The sequence below is a fragment of the Manis pentadactyla genome, chromosome X, assembly GCF_030020395.1.
Source record: "Manis pentadactyla isolate mManPen7 chromosome X, mManPen7.hap1, whole genome shotgun sequence".
Classification (NCBI taxonomy): Eukaryota; Metazoa; Chordata; class Mammalia; order Pholidota; family Manidae; genus Manis; species Manis pentadactyla.
In genome coordinates, this window is record NC_080038.1 from 82,379,650 (window position 1) to 82,391,535 (window position 11,886).

The following is an 11,886-nucleotide window of genomic DNA, read 5'->3' on the forward strand; positions in this document are numbered from 1 at the left end:
AGAAACATGATAGATTTATCTATATTGATTTTATATCCTGTGGCTTTACTGAATTCACTTATTAATTTTAATATATTTTATGGGAAGTTTTTTGGGGTTTTCTATATATGTAGCATCACATGATCATCAAATAGTGAAAATTTACTTCTTCCTTACTAATTAGGATACCTTTGATTATGGCTTGGGCTTCCAGTACTATGTTGAATAAAAGTGGTGAGAATGGGCATCTTTGTTTTGCTCCAAAACTTAGAAGAAAAGCTTTCAGCTTTTCACCATTGAGTATAATTTTAGCTATGGGTTTGTCATATGTGGCCATAATGTTGGGATGTGCTCCCTCTATACTCAGTTTGTTGAGGGTTTTTATACTGAATGGATGTTGAATTTTATCAAATGCTTTTTTAGCAACTAGTGAGATGATATGATTTTTATCTTTCTTTTTGTTAATGTGGTGTATAATATTGATTGATTTGTGGATATGAGCCATCCTTGCATCCTTGGAATAAATCCCACTTGGTCTTGGTAAATGGTCCTTTTGATGTATTTTTGAATTTAGTTTGCTAATATTTTGTTGAGGATGTTTGCATCTATGTTCATTAGATATATTAGTCTGGAATTTTCTTTTTTGTTATGTCTTTGTCTAGTTTTGGTAACAAGGTAATGCTGGCTTTGTAGAATGAATTTGGAAGCTTTCCTTGCTTAATTTTTTAGACTAGTGTGAGAGGAATAGGAATTACCTGTTCTTGAAATGTTTGGTAGAGTCACCTGTGAAGCCATCTAGTCCTGGACTTTTGTTTGTTTGGAGTCTTTTGATTACTGATTCAATCTGATTACTAGCAATTGGTCTATTCAGATTTACTATTTCTTCCTGATTCAGTCTTGGAATATTGCGTGCTTCTAGGAATTTACCCATTCTTTTAGGTTGTCCAATTTGTTGGCATATTTTTCTGTAGTAATTTTTTTTAATCATTTGCATTTTTGTGGTGCCAGTTGTAACTTCTTTCTTTTTTTATTTTGTTTATTTGAGTTCTCTCTCTTCTTTCCTTGGTGAATCTAGCTAAAGGATTTCAATTTTATCTTTTCAAAGAACCAGTTCTTAGTTTCTTTGATCTTTTTTATTGTTTATCTTTCTTTGTTCTCTATTTCATTTATTTCTGCTCTGATATTTATTCCTTTCTTCTAATACTTTTGGGCTTTGCTCTTCTTTTTCTAATTCCTTTAAGTGAAGGATAAGATTGTTTATTTGAGACTTTTCTTGTTTCTTGAGGTAGGCCTATATCACCATAAACTTCCCTCTAAGAACTTTTCCTGCATCCCAAAGATTTTGAACCATTATGTTTCTAATTTAATTATCCCCAAAATATTTTTAAATTTCCTTTTTTATTTCTTCATTGACCCATTGATGGTTTAGTGTAATGGCATGCTGTTTAGTATTCACATTTGTGTTTTTTTCCTTGTAATTGATTTCTAGTTTTATACTATTGTGGTTGGAAAAGATTGATTTCAATCTTATTAAATTTATTGAGGCTTGTTTTGTGGCCTAACATGTGATGAATCCCAGAGAATGTTCCATGTGCACTTGAAAAGAACATGTATTCTGCTCTTTTAGGAATGCGATATTCTGTGTGTATCTATTAAGTCCATTTGGTCTAATGTGTCATGCAAAGTTACTATTTCTTTATTTATTTTCTGCCTGGATGCTCTATTCATTGATGTAAGTAGGGTGTTAAAGTCCCATACTATTATTATATTTCTGTCGATTTCTCCCTTTATGCCTGTTAATATTTATTTCCTTTATATATTTAGACTCTTTATCTGGGTGCATATGTATTTACAATTATTATATCTGCTTGCTGGGTTGAGCCCTTAATCACTATAGAACATTCTTCTCTGCCTCAGTCTTTGTTTTAATGTCTACTTTGTCTGACATAATTACTGCTAATTCAGTTTTTTTTTCCATTTCCATTTGCAAGGAAAACCTTTTTTCCATTCCTTCAGTTTTAATGTGTCTGTCTTTAGTTATGAAGTGAGTCTACTGTAGGTAGCATATATTGATTTTTATCCCTCTAGTCCCCTATATCTTTTCACTGTAGCATTTACCATTTAAATTTAAAGTAATTACTGATAGATATGTACTTATTGTCATTTTATTAAATGTTTTCTGGTTTTTGTTTTTCTTCTCTGTTATTTTTTGTTCTCTCTTCCATTGTGTGTGATGACTTTCTTTAGTGTTGGGGCTGAATTCTTTTCCTTTTATTTTATTTTTTTTGTATCTATAGCTTTTTGACTTCTGTTTACCATGGGATTCATGTATGTATCCTGTGTGTCTTAATTTGATGGTTTTTTAAGTTTGAATGCATTTTTAAAAAAAACACTGTAATTTTTACTCACCCTTGTGCTTGCTTTATGGATAGAATGGCTTCTTTTACACATTTTTATTTACTGATTCCCTAAACTGATTTTTAGAAGCAGTTGATTTTATTACTTTTCCCTCATAATTTTCATACTAGGTAAGTGACTGATCTACTACATGTGCTATGCTTCTTTTTACCAGTGATTTTTTTATTTGCATATTTTTCTTGCTTCTAAATGTTTTTTCTTTTCCTCTTAAGGAAGTCCCTTTAACATTTCTTGAAAGGCTGGTTTAGTAGTGCTGAACTCCTTTAACTTATGTTTATTTGAAAAGCTCCTTATCACTCCTTTAATTTTGAATGATAACCTAACTAGGTAGAGTATTCTTAGTTGTAGGTTTTTTCCTTTCAGCACTTTGAATATATCATGCAACTCCCTTCTGGCCTTTAGAGCTTTTGCTAAAAAATCACTTGATAGCTTTGTGTGGTTTCCCTTGTCCATAAACTCATTGCTTTTCTCTTGCTGCTTTTAAGATTCTATCTTTGCCTTTAATCATTGACATTTTAATTATAATGTGTCTTGGGTTCATCTTGTTTGGGGCTCTCTGTGCTTCCTGGACCTGGATGTCTGTTTCCTTCCTGATGTTAAGGAATTTTTCAGCTATTATTTCTACAAACAAATTTTCTATTCTTTTCTCTCTGTTTTCTTGGGACTAATAATGCCAGTGCTAGGACATTTTATATTGTCCTAGGGGTCCCTTAAGCTTTCCTCATTTCTTTTTATTTTATTCTTCTGTTCAGTTTGAGTGCCAATATTCTGTCTTCCAAGTTGCTGATACATCCTTCTGTATTCCCTAATGTGCTGTTGAATCACTACAGCACATTTTCATTTTATTTATTGTCTTCTTCATCTCTGATTAATTTTATATTTTCTATCTTTTTGTTGAGGTCCTCCTTGAATTCATCCACTCTTCTCTCAAGTCCACTGAGATCTTTGTAACTGTTACTTTGAACTCTTTACCTACCTGGTGGGTTGTTTAACTACATTTCCTTTAGTTCTTTTTCTGAAGTTTTGTCTTATTCTTTCATTTGAAGCATATTCCTCTTTCTCCTCATTTTGTTTGCCTTTATGTGTTTCTTCTATGAATTAAATGAAACAGATACCTTTCCCAATGAAGGAATGACCTTGTGTAAAAAAGTATCCTGTGTAGCTGTGTATACCTGGCGGCTTTAGCTGGCTTGCTGCAACCCAAGCAAGCATGGGCTTGGGTGTCCCAGGACACTCTGTGTAGGAGGTTCCCTGGTTGGACAGCTGGAGCTGAAGGGGGTGCATGCCAAGGGGGTGTTGGGTTCTCTGTGAAAGGGTTACCCTGGAAGCAATGCAGGTGGTTCTCTGGTAGAATGGCTGGAAGAAAACTGGTTATGTGATGGGGAGTACCAGGGTGTTCTGTGTAGAGACACCCTAGTGGGATGGTTGAAGGTGAATCAGGTGGGGCTTAGGGAGTCCTGGGGTACTCTGTACATGGAATATCCTGGTGATACTACTGGGGCCAAAGTGGGCATGGCCAAGGGGTCATGGTGTGTGCTGCACTCATGTCACCTTGATGGAACTGCTGGAGTTTGGGTGAGCATGGGTGAAGGGGCTGCCTTGCAGGGACATCTGGAACTTTTGTGGGCTTTCTAAGGTGGCAGGCCAGTTAGCATGCCTGGAACCTGCTCTTCTCTGTGCTCTCAACATGGAAAGGGGAACATAAATAGTGGCACTTGCCAGCACCTCTGATCCTGGAGAGAGTTTCAGTAGTTTCTTGTATGTTTTGCAGAGTACCTAGTATTAGCTAATGTGCTTCCTTCAGTTATACTCTAGATCCCCTTTAAACTGCATTTTTTTTTCTGAGATCCATGGCAGGCTATCTGCATGTTGGTCTCTCAGTGATATCCCTCTCAACTGCAGTTCCTGGCATCAGGGGTGGGCTTCCCATCATCACTGTATCTTAATCTTGACTGACACTTTCTATATGGTATCTCTACTCATTGTTGTGCAGAAGCTGTCCAATCAGACCTCAGTTTTACTTCAGGAATAATTTTTCTATTTGTAAGTATAGATTTGGTATGTATGTGGGATGAGGTGAGCTTGGATCTTCCTATGCCACCATTTCGGACCCCTCCCATCTCATTATTACTTCTTACAACCCAGAATATAATTACTCATATTCAATATCAGTTATAGCCAATTTTACTACTTTAAAATCAGGAAACATTTCAACTTCTCATCAGTTTTATCCAATATATTATCTCACTGCATTTTTTTTTCCTGAGAGGTAAAGATATGGCTTCTCTTTTAAACTGCTGATTTTCTTCATTCGAAGTGAAATTGTGTTGAAATCACACTTGGACATTTAAGAGAAAATAATCATAAAAATCATTCAAATCACATTGGTTTTTGGAACCATTTTTGTTTTTTACTTCTATCACTAGGTCATTAGGAGCACCATCAAATTAAGGTTTTTACTATATATACTCATATGAGTATATATGAATATATATACAACAAATAGATATAAAAAATGTAAATAATAAATGAGTATGTCTGCTGATTCTGTTTTTCACATTATCACATTACAAAAGGTATGAAATATTCATAATACTTTAAAAAATAATATTAATCTGGATTCTTGGTAGTAGATCAAGTTCAAGATTATATTACCATTTCATAGTTATAGTGGTAGTTCTGTGTCACAAAGCAAAATAATCTTCATTTTGAAAAATGCATAGCTTTACTTTAATCTCCCCACATAACTGAAACAAACAAAAATAAAACCTGACTTTGAAAAGGATTGCTAACAAATAAAATGGCTAATGTGGTTTGCAGTAAGTGTTTACCAATTGAGGTTTAAAGAAGTAAAAATTTCTTGCTATCTTGATATGCAAACAATCAACTTAAAAACAATTTCCTCATATCAATGTCATTGGGTTATTTCTTACATGATCTTTTAACAACAGAGTCTTGTGAGTTTATACCAAGTTTGGAGAGCTTGGCATCAATGACGTATATGATCTAATATCTTCTATTTCTATTTCAGGTAATTTTTAAAGCCTGCAGAAAATATCCATTTGATCTTCAGCATCAGAAAATTCATAAAGATTGGTGGGAAAAAAAGGAAGACATATTGATATTTCCATATAAGCCTCAATTTGGAGGTTCTACAACATTGTCTGATAGCTTTTATCAGGTAGACTTATCTGTCTTTGTTATATGACAAGCAATTCTCTACTGTAAATATAAGGAACTGGTAATGAATAGCATCAATTTGAAGCAGTCATTATGGCTTTAAGCTCTATATCCTTAAAGAGTGTGAACCTGCATAATTTTTAACCAGAAGCAATTTTAAATGGGAGATATAACATCAGCCATTAATACTAGCAGGTGAATTAGAACCAATATAAACTTTAATCAATTTTGAATGCCAGCTTCCTGCTTATAAATTTTGTTGGCAGCTTGGGAGAGTAAAAGAGCTGCACTGGTCTACATTCTCTTTGAACATATATCACAGTAACAGATTAGCTGGTGTATACATGAAATTGAATGAATTATATTGTGTATAGTGAAAAATTTGAGCATATGGCAAATAAATATTTGGGTGTGATTATGAAACAATGCACTTGCTTTCTACAGCATAATACAGTCAGGTCACAGAGGTTTTGGGGTTGTTAACTAGACATATCCTTTTCTCTGATTAGCCTTAGGAAAAGTGATGTTTCTATCTTCCTGGTGTTTTTTTTTCTCATAGGGCTGCTGTAACAAAATGCATTAAGATGAGAAGTTATAAATGGAGAATTCACAACCTATAATCCTGCAATGAAATTTTATTCTTTTGTTTCTTACAGAAGGAAAATGGAGGTAGGACTTATTGCTCAGTCCTTAATTCTTTGTCCCTTACATCTTTCCTCCTTTCATCCCTGGAAGGGTCTCTTTATTCTTTCCCACCTATCTTAGATCTACTCCTCTTGAACTGAAAATGTTACATATTAATATTTATATATTAGTGTTAAATATTGTTACTAATACTAATGCTAAATATTTCTTTAAATAATCCAGTTCATACTAATCTAGTATCTATAGAACAGTTTAATATTTTCTTAGATATCATTTTGAATTTTTTTCTCTAGATACTTTGAATGTAGGACTTTTCTCCAAAAAATATTATAAGCTTCTGGAGTGTAAAATCCAAGAGTCAGTTTTAAGTTTTTTATCTAATCTCCCAGAACTTCACATATTTGATGTGTCACTTCTTCTTGACATTTTTCTTACCTTCTTGACTTCTTGAACATCAACCTCATTATTTCCCTTTTACCACATTACCTAGTCCATTTTAGTCTCTGTTGCTGATTATTGCTCATCTTCCCAACCAAAAAAAAAGAAACCTTTATCTTTTCTGTGCACACTTTCACCGTAAGTAATCTCATCATTTGAGTGGTTTCACATACCATGTGTATTCTGATGATTTGAAAATGTATCACTTCAGCTTCTCTATGTCTTAAGCTACAGATTTCTTTAATTGGATATTTAACAGAAATCTCAGACTTACCAGATCTAAAATGGAAATCTTTTTTCCTTCAAAATGTGTTCATACTCCAGTGTTTTACATCTAATATAAATGTTAGCGTTGCACACCAAGTTACTCAGGTGCCAAACTTCAGAGTTCTTCCCTCCTGTCTTTCTCTCACAACTTATATCCAATTTGTCAGTAAGCCTTTTCAATTATACCTTCAAAATATATCCCCCCAAAAATGACTCCTCTTTTACATTAATACTATCCTGGTTCAAACTGTCATCATATCTAACTTGCACTATTGCAGTAGCTTCCCATTAGATCTCACTAGATCTCACACATTTTTCCCTGCCTCGTTATCTATACATAAACTCATCTAATTCTCAACAGAAAAACTATCAATAATCTCTTAAAAACTAAGTCTTATCAAAGTCAGAAAAGAATACTCCAAACATGCTTTGGCTATAAGACTCTTGTACTTGCTCCAGTCTATCTCTGAACCATACTTCCTTCCATGTCCAGTAACTCTTCCCTTTAAGCCACTCTATCTTTCCATTTTCTTTGAAGTGTTCTAAGGACAATCTCACCTCATTATTTATGCATGTGTTGTTCCTCTGCTAGAAATCCCATTTCCTAGATCATCATGTGTTACATTTACTCATTTTATAATCAGATTGCTACTCAACAATTACCTACCCAAAGTAACTTCCTTTGTTATCTCGAATAAGATATCCCACATCTAGCATCATTCTTGGTCCCCAAACCCTGTAATTTTGCTTTCATTGTACTTATCATGTGGAACTGCAACTCCTAATGTAACTGTATATTAAGAAAGAGCCTACAGAGAGGTAATTAAGGTTAAATAAAATCAGAGGTGGGGTCCTGATCTGGTAGGCTTATGTGTTTACAAGAAGAGACACAAGAAACCTTGCTCCATGTTCATGAGTTCACAAAGAGGTCATGTGAGCATTCTGTGACAAAGCAGTTATCTATAAGCTAAGAATAGAGCTCTCAGTCGAAAGCTAACATTGGACTTCCCAGCATCCAGAACTGTGTGAAAATAAGTTTCTGCTGACTATGCTACTCAGTTTCATCATATGGCAACATATTGCACAAAGTCATACAAAACAGAAAACTGAAAGTTACTATTGATTTCTCCCTCCCCCTTACTCACTACATGGGATCAATGACAAAGTCCAGAGTTCCTATTTTATTATCATTGGTTGAAACTATCTTACTTTCTCTATGTTCTTGCTACCATAGCCCTGCCCAAGGACTTCATTTGTCTCTTCTTTTTACTCATTCATTTGAAACTCTCTTCTGCCTGGAGAAGTCTCTCTTTACAGTGAAGCAAAAGTAATTTTTTAAATATACACTTTATTTTGGTGAAGCAAAAGTAAATTTTTAAACATACACTTTATTTTGGTTCTAAGGATAAAAAAAGAGAAATGGAGGCAGGCAGAGAGCAGAATTTACAAACTCCTCAAAATGATTTGGATTTCTCTAGCCATAGGCACGGCATAACTGAAATGCCATAGAAGGGCATAACATTATTGTTTCTGACCTTTTATGCTTCCTCATTCTCCCAAAACACATACATAAGCACATGATAAGACAGGTCATATCCTAAAGATCCAGCCATGCTCCTCCTTTTAAGTATCTTTTCTGCATATTATGATAATAATTTTATTATTATAAATAATTTTTGAGGCAAGTGGAAGAAAACTATACAATATGACCAATGAGATTTGTTCCAAATATACAAGGCTGTTTCAGCACCTGAACATCAATTGGTGTAACATATCACATCAACAGGTAAAAGAAAAAAAAAGCCTTATGATCATATCAGTGTGAAAGCTGAAAAATCACTTTACAAAATCAAACATCCATGCACGGTTAAAACTTAACAAATTAGAAATAGAGGGAATTTCCTTAACTTCATAAAGAACATCTACAAAAGCCTATAGCTAATATCTTAACTGATGAGAAACTAGAAGCTTTTAACTAAGATCAGGAACAAGGTAAGGGCATCTCTTTTCACCACATCTTTCCAGCATCATACCTGAAGTTCTATGCAATAAGAAAAAAAAAACAAATAAAAGGTATTGGAAAGTAAGAAATAAAACTCTTTTATGCATATATGCCATGATTGTTTATGCAGAAAATGTAAAGCACTGAACAAAAACAAAATCTTGGAACTAATAAGTGACAAGATCATGGTTGTAGGATATAGCGCTAATATACAGAAGTCAGTTGCTTTCTCATATATGAGCAGAGAACAATTGCAATTTGATATTTAAAAAATGCTGACTTCCTGTTTCCAGTTCCATAAGTATGGAGCTTGGAAGTTACTGCTCCATCCTAAGAACAGGTAAAAAGCTGAACAGAATGAAAAATAAACTCTCTTGATCCATAAGAGGGGTGAGTGCACAAGTAAAATGCTGCCCCAAAATTTTAGAGACAACAGATAAATACAGGAAATTGTGGCTTAACTGAGCAGAGACTCATGAGCAGAAAATGCCACAGGAATCAGTGCTTGGGTAGGAAACCCTGAATTATAAGTGATGAATTGCTCGAAGCTCAATGTTAATAATTCTGATAATTGAGAACCCCAGGAAGGCCCAGTCACAGAGGGGCCCCACACCTTTGTGAGTTTTACCTCCAGGTGTTTAGATTTAAAATCAGGCTATGTAATGGGCTGCTGCCTAAATATTTGGCCAAAAATTATTCTCTGTGTTTCTTGAGCCTGCTAGGCTTTGGAATGGAATTATACCATCAACACTACTGGGTCTTACATGTTGGGATTCAGATTAGAACTAAGACTTCAGGTATCCTGGGTCTCCAATTTGCTTGATCACCCTGGAGATTTTGGAATTTCTGGCCTCCATAATCATGTCAGTACCTTGCAATAAATCTCTTCCATTCTCTTTCTCTATATATACAACCTATTTATTCCATTTTTTTTGAGAAGTCTGACTCATTTGTTCTTGTTGTCTCTTCCTTCAATAGATACTTTCATATATGTAGCTCCAGGGGCAAGGGTGTTCCTGGCCCAGCTGAATAAACCAGTGAAACCAAAATAAGTCAAGGGAAAGAGTAGGTTGAGAGAAAGGCTTTTTATTGCTCACAGCTTGCTCGAATTTGCTAGCTAGGTCCAGTCCTGTCTGTCTCATCCAGCCACTGCTCTCACTCTGCAGCCACAGTGCACTTTCTACTTCCTACCCATCCCTTCCAGGAGGAACTCCATTGGCAGATCTTTGGTGACTGGCAGACACTAAACCAATTACATACCAGGAATAGATGGGAGGAGATAATGGCCGTTATGTTTCCACCCCTTGCCCCATAGGCTGCAGGAAGCTGCAGCAGTAAACACATACTGATATGTAAATAGAGTAAGGCCAGTTGGGAGATTCTGGAAATTCTGCGAATTACCCCACAGTATATTAATCAGTTATTTTAAATTTCCAGTCTGATAATTACAACATCCCTGCCACATCAAAGTTTGTTTCTGATCCTTGGTCTGTCTCTCCAAACCTTTTTTCTGCCTTTTAGTAGGCCTTTAAATTTTTTGTTGAAAGCCGGACATGGTATAATGGGCAAAAAGAAGCACAGTAAATTGGCCTTCAGAGATGTGTTGGAAACGTGTAGAGCTAGGTGAAGTTTTCTTTAGTACTATTATTAGATAGCAGCCATTACTAGCATGTGTCCCTTAATAAGTGTTTCTCAGTCCCCCCACCACTATAAGGTGAGACAAAGTGACTTGAGGGCTGTAGTTGGGTATTTTTCTTCCCCTAGATCAGTTGGTCTCTGATAAGACCCCAGCAGGTTAGTCTCTGTTAATAGTTTTTCTTCAAGGTAGAATTTATTAAGAACATAATGTTATGGGTATTTCAAAATGCCTATTTTTCCCCTCCCCTTGACGAAAGCATAATGTATTTTTTTCTCTGATATTCAGTCTGAGAACCTGGTAGGATTCCTTGAAGTAAAACTCTCAAAAGCATTAGGTCCTCTTAAGATGGGGCACCACTGGAGTTTTTAACAGACTTGTGCACACTGAGCCTCTGGCCATTTGTCAATCACAGTTTAGGTTTTCCTACTTCAGTACTGGTTCCCAGAAGATTTATGATTGTTAATTTCTGCTCTAGTATGTTGTATCTGTTTTGTATTTGTCTGTCTGTTTCTCCAATTTGAGGGGCCAGGGGTTTGCCCAGTGACTTCAATTTTCTGACATATCTAAGAAGAGTTGATTATTTTCAGGTTGTTCAGCTTTTTACTTGTTGTCAGGATGGAGTGATGACTTCCAGTCTCCTTATATGCCAGACAGGTAACTGGAAATCATTATAGCAAAAGTAATTTTTATCAGCTGGAAGTATAATTTTTATTTGCTTAAAGTTTTTCATTGCAGTCATAAAGCCCCAAAACCCTCCTCAATGAAGACCTTGCTTGCTTCTCCAGTCTGAACTCAGAAAAGCTCATCTGGAATTTTAATTTTTAGCCATAAATGATTTGTTATTCATATCCAATAAATGACATGGTTATTAATGTACATTTTCTGTTTTCCTAGAATGCATTTTCCTATCTTCTTAACTTAATCTTTCCATTTCATATTTGTACTTGAATGATAACTTTTTTACTAAGCTTTTTCTGATATTAGTTCTCCTACTTCTGTCCCTTGACCAATAGGCAGAAAAACCTTTTTTTATATTAGTTCCTCCACTGGTTCCTTGTAAATATCACACCGTATCAAAGTCATCTCTATTTAACCTGGGCTGAGGAAAGTATGATATCAAAGGCATAAACTTTTAATAGGAAAAATATATCATGAAATTTCTTCTAAGTTCCAAATTAATTGTTTCCTGATAACAAATTTCTTTGGAATTATTTGTGAAAATGTTAATACAAATTTTAAGATAGGAAACCCAGAGAACTTGAATATCTGATTGTAGTTACTGGAATTTGTGAGCTCAAATTATGGGAAATGGTAGTAA